The sequence below is a fragment of the Microtus pennsylvanicus genome, chromosome 9, assembly GCF_037038515.1.
Source record: "Microtus pennsylvanicus isolate mMicPen1 chromosome 9, mMicPen1.hap1, whole genome shotgun sequence".
NCBI lineage: Eukaryota > Metazoa > Chordata > Mammalia > Rodentia > Cricetidae > Microtus > Microtus pennsylvanicus.
The window spans coordinates 65,376,282-65,385,085 of NC_134587.1; positions in this window are offsets into that span (position 1 = coordinate 65,376,282).

Sequence of the window (8,804 nt, forward strand, 5' to 3'; positions counted from 1 at the left end):
TCCACCCCCGCGGCAGTCACTGCAAGGCCACCCCAACAGAGAGACCTCTCTTTTCAATGCTGGCCCGATGTATTCTCTCATCACTCTTTTTGTTCACAAGATTTCTTTCCTTGGAAGATGTGATTTGGACAAAGTTCTCAACAACCCCTACACACCCAGGACCTAGACAAAACAGTCTGTGATGTCATGCACTCCTTCAGCAGTTCTCCGCCTCTCCCCATTTGTCTAGGAAGCTCTCCCACAAGCTCCTGGACCATAAAGGTATAGACTCTGCCCTTATTTACAGAGGTCTCATTGGGATGGAGATGGGGGTATTAGTGAACAGATCCCCATCCACTCATCCTACTCTAGCTTGCTCACAGAATGTAAAGAAGGAGTTGAGTCCAACAACCTTTTCCTTCCATGGAGCATAGGATAGGCATGGCACCCAGACCCTAGCCAAGCCTTTCCTCCATAGGTAGTCTTTGTAGAGACCAGTGGAGTCTCCTGAAGACTTCCAGCACAGTGTTCAGAATCTGCCCAGTGTCTAGCCCAACCTAGCCCTCCAAGCTTAATCCTCATAGTTTCCTGTCTCAGAAGAGTTAGCCCTTTTTCATGTGCTCGGGTGTTGTCCAGTAGAGGGGAGAAGACATTTCAGTGTAGGGAATGATGTGCCAGACAGCTCCCACAAGCAGGGGCTTGGGCTTGGCTCTGCCGTGGCAAGATTGCTAACTATAACCAGCATCTCCTATACATTGAAGCCCCAACTCAAATCCTTGAGCACATGCTGAATCTGGAGGTGGCCTTTTCAGGGATTAAATAAGATTATCAGGATGCCTATAAACCAGTCAAACTAGTTAGAGGGAGCCCATAGGAAGACAGGGAGAAGGTGGCAACCACCCTGAATTGAGAGAGCCCAGGAGAAACCAGCCCTGCAGAGAGCTTGGGCTCAGACTTTCATCATCTAATACAAATGGCTCCTTGATTCTTCAAGCTTTGGTTCTTTCTTGCGGCAACTGGAGCAAGCTAGTCCAGAGATCAAGATGCCCCACTCAGGGAAAAGGAGCTGCCCACAAAATACATGAGCATCCCTGCAGACACTCTGCACCTGCTGCTTCTGACCCTGTGGGGCTAGCAAGGTCCCTCTGCTCTCTATCCACCAGACTTTGTTTATGCTGGGATTTTAGCCCAAGCTCCAATCAATAACAGGTGGGCCAAGTCCATGTGGAGCCTGTGCCAGCCAGACATGGATGGAGACAGCCTAGATGCTTTCAGACCTCACCCATCTGAAAACTGCCAAGGTCTGTATATGCCTCTTGTCACTGACATTCTGAAAGCAGCTAGGTCTCCATCTATCTGTCTAGACATCTGAAATCTATTATTGGAGAAGTGCAGCTGTTCTTGGAGCAACATGGAGGGAAGGGCCAAGTTAAGTTCTTTTTGAATTATTAATTCATTAGATACACTGTTACTGTCTTATTCTGAATAGTTAAGAAAGATTGATGCTGCCTAAACTCTGGCACAACCTTTCCTTCTAATGTACTTCCCTTTGGACCACTCCTATCTATCTCTCAAAACCCGTCTCAAGGGTCATTCTCCACAAAGGCTTCTTGTCACCCCTCCCAAGTTCAGCAGAGTTCCCCTTCATTATCAGCAATTCTTAATCTTATGATGGGGTTCTCACAGACCAAACTCTTGTGTCCACCCTAGAATTCCCATACTGAAGTCCTAACTCCCAATCCAGTTATATTTGAAGGTGTGTTTGAGAATTAAATGTCAGTCTTAAACTTGTCTAAGACAAACAGTTCTCGACCTTCCTATTGCTTCAACCCTTTAATATTTAATACATGTTGTGGTGACCTCTAACTATAAAATTATTGCATTGCTACTTCATATCTATGATTTTGCTACTGTTATGAATCGTAATGCAAATATCTGCATATCTGCTATACAGGATATCAGCAAAAGGGTCTTGACCCACCGATTGAGAACCACTGGTCTAGGAGCATGGCGGCTAATTTCATGTCAACTTGACACAAGCTATAGATATCAGACTGGAGGGAGCCTCAGTTGAGAAAATGCCTCCTTGGCATTGGGCTGTACACAGCTTGTAGGGTATTTTCTTAATTAGAGATTGATTTGAGAGGGCCCAGCCCATTGTGAGTGGGGCCACTCCTGGGCTAGTGGTCCTGGCCGCTATAATCAAGCAGTCTGAGGAAGCCATGAGGAACAGACCAGTAAACAGCACTCCTCTGTGGCCTCTGCATCCAGGGTCCAGCCCTGTGTGTGTTCCTCCTATGCTGACCTCCCTTGATGGTGAACAGTAATGTAGAAGGGTAAGACAAATCCTCCCAATTTGCTTGCGATCAGGTCTTTCATCATAGTAAGACATAGGTTGGTACCAGGATAGTCGGGTATTGCCTACAGACCTGACCATGTTGTTTTGGGGAGGACTGTGGAAGGACGTTGGAACTTTGAGCTCGAGAAGCCACTGAGTGTTGAGATCTCAATGGGATGTCCTGTAGGCACTTGGGAGATAAGAGCGTTGAGAGCAGGGCAGATGAATGAGGTTTGCCTTGCCAAGTTCCGAGGGTCATTTGTGTGAAGAATCTGTGGTGTCTGGTCATCTAGGGCTGAAACGTCGGCTATGATTAACAAGAGACCAGCACCATTGAAGTGAAATCTTCCCATTACTGGGACAGTTGATGCTGGTCAGCTGGAGCTGAAAAATTAGCAGTGATTAAAAGAAGCCAGCATCGTTGAGGGAAAATCTGGAAATATGTCCTGAGTCAGCACATGAAAAACTGTATTCCAGAGGTGACCAAGGTTGTACCTAAGGCTGGCAGCTGAACTTTATTGCCTAAGAGTCCCAGGTGGTACTGGTTTTGAAATCATAACAGTATCATTGGACAACAGCCGGGACTTGGCACCGTGAGGGCCCAGGAGAAGCCATTGCTAAAAGTGTGGCTCAGTTGCAGCAGAAGACCCCACATTTTGGAGATGACCCCCAAGAACAGCAGCAGCTGTGGAGTGGAATCAGTGGGAGTCTAGACGGCAGCTGTGTGTGCTGCGAGGGCAGAGCTGGAGAAATGACCCAAGTCCTCGGAGGAGCCCAGAAAATTGTGAGTGATCCCAGACACCATGCATTGCGTTCTTTACGTGGTGGAGTGTGGTTTTGCTTTGATCTGATTATGATTGCGCCCTGGTCATTTCCTCTTGAAGTAAGAAGTATTTAATTCACTTCTGATTTTACAGAAACCAATAGTTGAGAAACTGAATTTTAAGAGAGATTTTAGGCTTTAATAAAAAAATACTTTGGATTCTTAAGTAGACCTAATTTTTAAGTTTTTGAGTTTGAAGATGGGGACTTGTAAAGTTTATAAATGTTTTATATTGTGATATGTAAACTGCTGTGTTATCTTGGGGATGAACAAGAAAGGAAAGGTTGTGGCTTAACCATGATGTGTTTGTTTGTCAGGTTGTCAAGGGGTCAGGTGTGCTGGCTTGTTTTATGCCAACTCGACACACACTGTAGTTTTCAATTCACTTAGACAAGGAGTAGGGGGCAGAGCTCTCCGTGTCTGCAGGCTGGCACGTATGTATGGCATTACCTCACCTTTGTCCTCGAGTCCAGCTTCCTAGAGCTGTCTGTGATGGAACTGCCCACGGGGTACTTCACCACAATAGCAGAGCTGACTAGAAGGCAGGTGATGTCCCTCACCTCACAGAAGGGGCTCCTGGAGGAAGGGGCCTCCTGGTGAGATTTCCCTGGATGGAAATTCCACATGGTGGAATTCCCCTGGGCATGAGCTGAGTAAGGGATGCAGCCAGGGTGACCCAGGAAAGACTGGAAACAGTGGGGTCAGGCCTTTCTGATGTTGCCTGACCTGCCCCTCTCCCCAAAAGTTCTACAAACCACTTCTCCTTTCCCCTAAAGGAGCCTAGACTTGGAAGGGTCCCGTCTTCTAGGTGTGCAAGAAGGAGGGGATGTTGTGCAGGTCTCCTTGATTCCCTCCATCTGACCTTGACTCAATCACATTCCAAGGTACAGAAACCTGAGGGATTCCCCACAGTCTTTGGGACTGCATTCCCTGTGGCTCCGGTGTCCATAAATCTGTCATTGAGTAAATTTATTATACTTTTGTCTTGCCAATCTGTAATCTGTCTGCTGTGGGAATGTTGGTCAGGCTCTTTGTGAGGAAAAGGCTCCCACCTGCCTGCCCCTGTCTTTGTTCACCTTTAGGTGCTGTCTTTCACCTCAGAAGAGGGGAAGCAGCAGGTCAGATCTCTGGGCCGTGTGCTTTCAGGCAGGTGGGAAGCGCATGTGTATTATCTCACAAGCAGACTATAGCAACGTCCAGGAATCAGTCTTTGCTGTTCTGTTTCACCGTAAAGCCTGTTCTGTGACAGATCCCTCAGGCCCAGGCCTGCCCAGCAGCTCACACCGGTGTCCCCAGTCAGAATTCACGGTAACAGGCGCAGAAAGTCAGTTTCCCCGGCAGTGAATGAAGTGACAGACACCTCCCCCTCCCCGCCGCCCTGGGGCAGCCACCGGAGTACTGAAGGATTTACAGCCAACCCTAGTAAACACAGCAAGTGAGCCACTCTTGGCCTTCTTTGGGGAATGGCCTCTTTGTGGATGCAGAGGCAGTAAACAGCTCTCACTTCCTGGGGGAGGGGGAGAGCAGCCAGTTGCACAGAAAAAGAGAAAGGCAAAACAACCTGGGATATTAAGCAGGAAAGCTGGAGAGTAGGGTCAGAACGGTGGAGGACCAGATAACTCCATGAAGGAGGGGTTGCCCTGGCTGCCAGAGCTCCATTGGGGCTTCTCTTTGAGACTACTCCAAGACTAGCTTTGGGGTTCAGGTCATTTGTCTTCACCACCCTGTCCACTTTGTAATTCTGTTCTACTTTTAGGCTTCCCTTCTAAGTTGCCCAGTTGAAGTGGGACACCAACTGGGGATCTGGCACCACCTAGTGGTCAGGGAAAGAAAAGCCACCAGTAAAGGTTTTGAATAGCTCTGAATCCAAATACTGAAAACAACAGCTTAAACGCAAAGATGAATGAGGGAGGGGGACTTGATGGGGGAGGGGAAATGGGAGGCGGTGGCGGGGAGGAGGCAGAAATCTTTAATAAATAAATTAATTAATTTAAAAAAAAAGAAAATAATGCAAAGCAGAAAGAACAGCAGACCCTGTGAACCTTGCAACCATATTCACAATGATGACCCCTCCCGTTTGGTGGGCACCTTTGTGGGGAGGGCGCTGCTCCTTCCATCCAGCCAATTCGTCTTAGTTTTTTTTTTTTGTTTGTTTGGGTGGTTTTTATGTAGTTTTGTTATGTAGAGCAGTTTCTGTGCTTCATAAATGCTGAGAATGAAGGCATGTGCTGCCATGCCCAGCTTGGCCCATTCTTTTAAAGAAGCTCTGAGTAATACTTGCACTGTTTTCTCAGGATGATTTGGGCTATCTCTCACACAGGCACGAACACACGCCTGCATCACCCAGTCCTTAACTTTTCATCAGTTTTGCTCCTGGTAGGAGAAACTCCCCCAGTCAGTATACACATCCCTGGTAGCTAGAAAAGGATGGTGTGAGGCTTGCCCCGATCACCCGATAGTTGAATCTCCCCGGTCCATTAGTTTGGTGCATGTGCCAACAGCTGAAGACCATAACCTTGCTTTCCTTCTTCAAGTGTTTCAGACAGAGGTGGTGACTGACTGTGGGAATGAGGCCCACTAGGGATGGGAAAGGGTCCTCCTACCAGAATCAAATGTATCCACAAACTCACACATCAGTAACTTGAGTCTACTTCCTCTAATTCTTTTACAAAGGTTCCCTTTTGGAGACCCCAAGATTACTATTCTGAGGACATGTGGTACAGAGGTCTTTATCCAATTATTTTGTGGAAAAAGAGGTATCTCTGCTGTCTGATTGGGAACCAGACCAAAGAGAGTCATAAGAGACTAGCTAGGTGGACAGTCTCCAAGAACTGCAATAGAGGAGAAATCACAGAGCCCAGCATGGAGTCCTGTGGCATGTGGGGTACAGAAACCACAAATGTGAAAGACACGCCTCACAGAAATTTATTCCCCTGGTGATCATCCTTTGGGCACCATAGAATGGTAAAGATGGCATGAAACAAAGTCTTAAGAAGGCCCTGGGGAAGAAGACTGTTCTGGCATGTCGCCAGAAGGTGATGAAAGTCCCCTGCAAACAGGAAGTCCCATGTGTCACCTCAGCCAACAGAGTGTGATTCTAGGGATTTCTGTAAAAATGTGTTCCCTCTTGCTGTTAGTGTCTGGAGGTAGCATAACTCATTCAAAGACATTCAAGGAACTGAAAGTAGACCTTAACCAGCAGCATTTTCCTATATAGGAAGCTGTCACTGTAGGCTCAGTTCAGGGACTCTCTACTTGACAATATGTAAGGAAATGTGTAGACCCTCCTTAGAGGGTACCCATGACAAACCAAAGAGCTATTTCTCTGAAGTCCAACTTGGGGAACCAATGAGATTATGGCCTTACTTACAGAGATGGGTGAGGAGTTGCTGGCAGGGGCCCCATCTTGGGCAAGGTTGAGGGTGTCTCTTGGTACGTGGTCACATCTGCTCTGTTGACGAAGATGACTGTAGTGTACAAGACAAAACACAGGAAGTATTTTTTTTAACTTTTTTCTTTTCATTAAAATAAGCCTCTTGAAATGTAACATGAAAATGAGTGGAAGGAAATTTACAGCTTGGGGAGCTGCTTGACTGCATGGCCTCCCCCGGGACAGGGTGGGGCACCGACTCTGCAGCTGTGTGTGGAACTGGTAGGAGAATGCCCTTCCCGGGACTGAATGGGACAACCGAGGTGCATTTTCCATCTGTGATGTCTACAATGCTGTGAGAACAGTTCCCCTCTGACCAGTCCAAAAATCCATGTTTAGGTGACAGTTTTCTTCCACTTGGAAAAACCCCAGTGAGTACAGGAATCCCACCATGGGACCCTGTACACCTCATGACTGTCAGATGCATTTCCTAGTCTGTGTCCCTAAGGAATTCATCCTCAAATTATGGGAATTGATATCATATAACTAGAATTTTCCCCAGCCATGGCCATGCAATGTGAGTGGAATCCTTGTTCATGTGGTTCCTACCTGTTGACGTATCAGTCCTATTGTTCAGAGCACAACAGAAATTTGCCTGCATAGACAGCGTGCCATAGTCCAAGCACCTAGTTATGCATCTGTGTCCAGACTGAGAGCTTACGTCAGGCCCGGGGCATATCTGCAGTCGCAGCTCTTTATGGAATCCAGAGCCAGACCAAGCTATGAGAGACCCTGTTTAAAAACAAACAAACAAAAACCAAAAAATGGTGGAGGTTTGCTCAGTCAGTAGCATGCTTATCATAAAAATATAAGAGCAGAATCCAGACCCCCAGAACTCACATAAAGTCTGGGTGACTGTGGAAGCCCCCTGTAATACCATCAATGGTAGCAGAGACAGGGAATTCCTACAGTAAGCAGGCTTGCCGGGATGTCAGAAATGGTAAGTTTTGGTCTGGATTCAGTGAAAGCTCCTGCCTCAGTCTACAAAGTAGACAGCGGTTGAGGAAGGTACCCAGAATCAACCCTGGCCTCCACACACCTGTGAACGTCCATACACATGTGCAAGAACATCACACCCATAAGCAGAAAACACAAAACTCAAGCCCAAAATCCCACCAACAGTGACCTCAAGAAAGTTGTTCTTTTCCATCCACTGTATATTTGTACAAAATGAAATTAAAAAAAAACCTTAGTTTAGGTGGAAGAAACACACACACGCACATACACACACACACACACGTATACATATATGAAATAAAAACTCAGTATGTGGGAGGGAACATAGGATGACATATTGGTGACATTGATGTTACAAAGGGATTGGTGAAGTTGTAAGGACCAACTTTTAGAACATTGTGAATATGTCAAATTCTCTTTTTGTTTTAGAATTTTATATCTTCTTGTGTGTGTGTGTTTTGTCTACCTGTATGTATGCGTAACACATGTGTCACAGGTGACCACAGAGATCACAAGAGAGTGTTACATTTCTTGGAACTGGAGTTACAGGTGCTTGTGAGCCACTGCATGGGTGGGTGCTAGGAGTCAAGCCCAGAAAATGCAAGAGCAGCCAGTGTTCTACATCACCGAGCTACCCCTCCAGCCCCTCCCTGTGTGCTAACAATGGGTCAGTGGTAGGCAGCACTGTGCGTGCATATTAAATCAGTCAGTTTCAGTGAGATCCGTGCAACTTCTGATGTCTGTTACCTTTTAATGGGTAGAAGCCTCTGTGAGTAGGCGGAGACTGCTCTTTCATTTCCCGGCTACTCGGACAGAAATCACATGGAAACTATATTAATTACTTAATTGAGATATGGCCAACAGCTTAGGCATATTTCTAGCTAACTCTTTCATCTTAAATTAACCAATTTCTATAATCTGTGTATCACCACGAGGCTGTGATGTACTGGTAAAGTTCTGGTTTGTCCTTCTCCTTCAGCAGCTACATGGCTTCTCTTTGACTCTGCCTACTTTCTCTCTATATCTCTGTTCAGATTTGCCGCCTGTGGTGTGGGAAGTCCTTCTGTATATGTGTTGCTTTTATTGGTTAATGAATAAAGAAAAATTTTGGCCAATGGTAATAAAACATTCATAACATACAGAGGGTAATCCCACACGTCAAGTGTCTTTCCCTGTACTAAATGTTATAGATTACACTGTTTGTATGGGAAAAGAGGCACACTTGGGGTTGGGGTGGGATGGGATGGGGTGTGGAGGGGAAAGTGGGCTAGAATGAT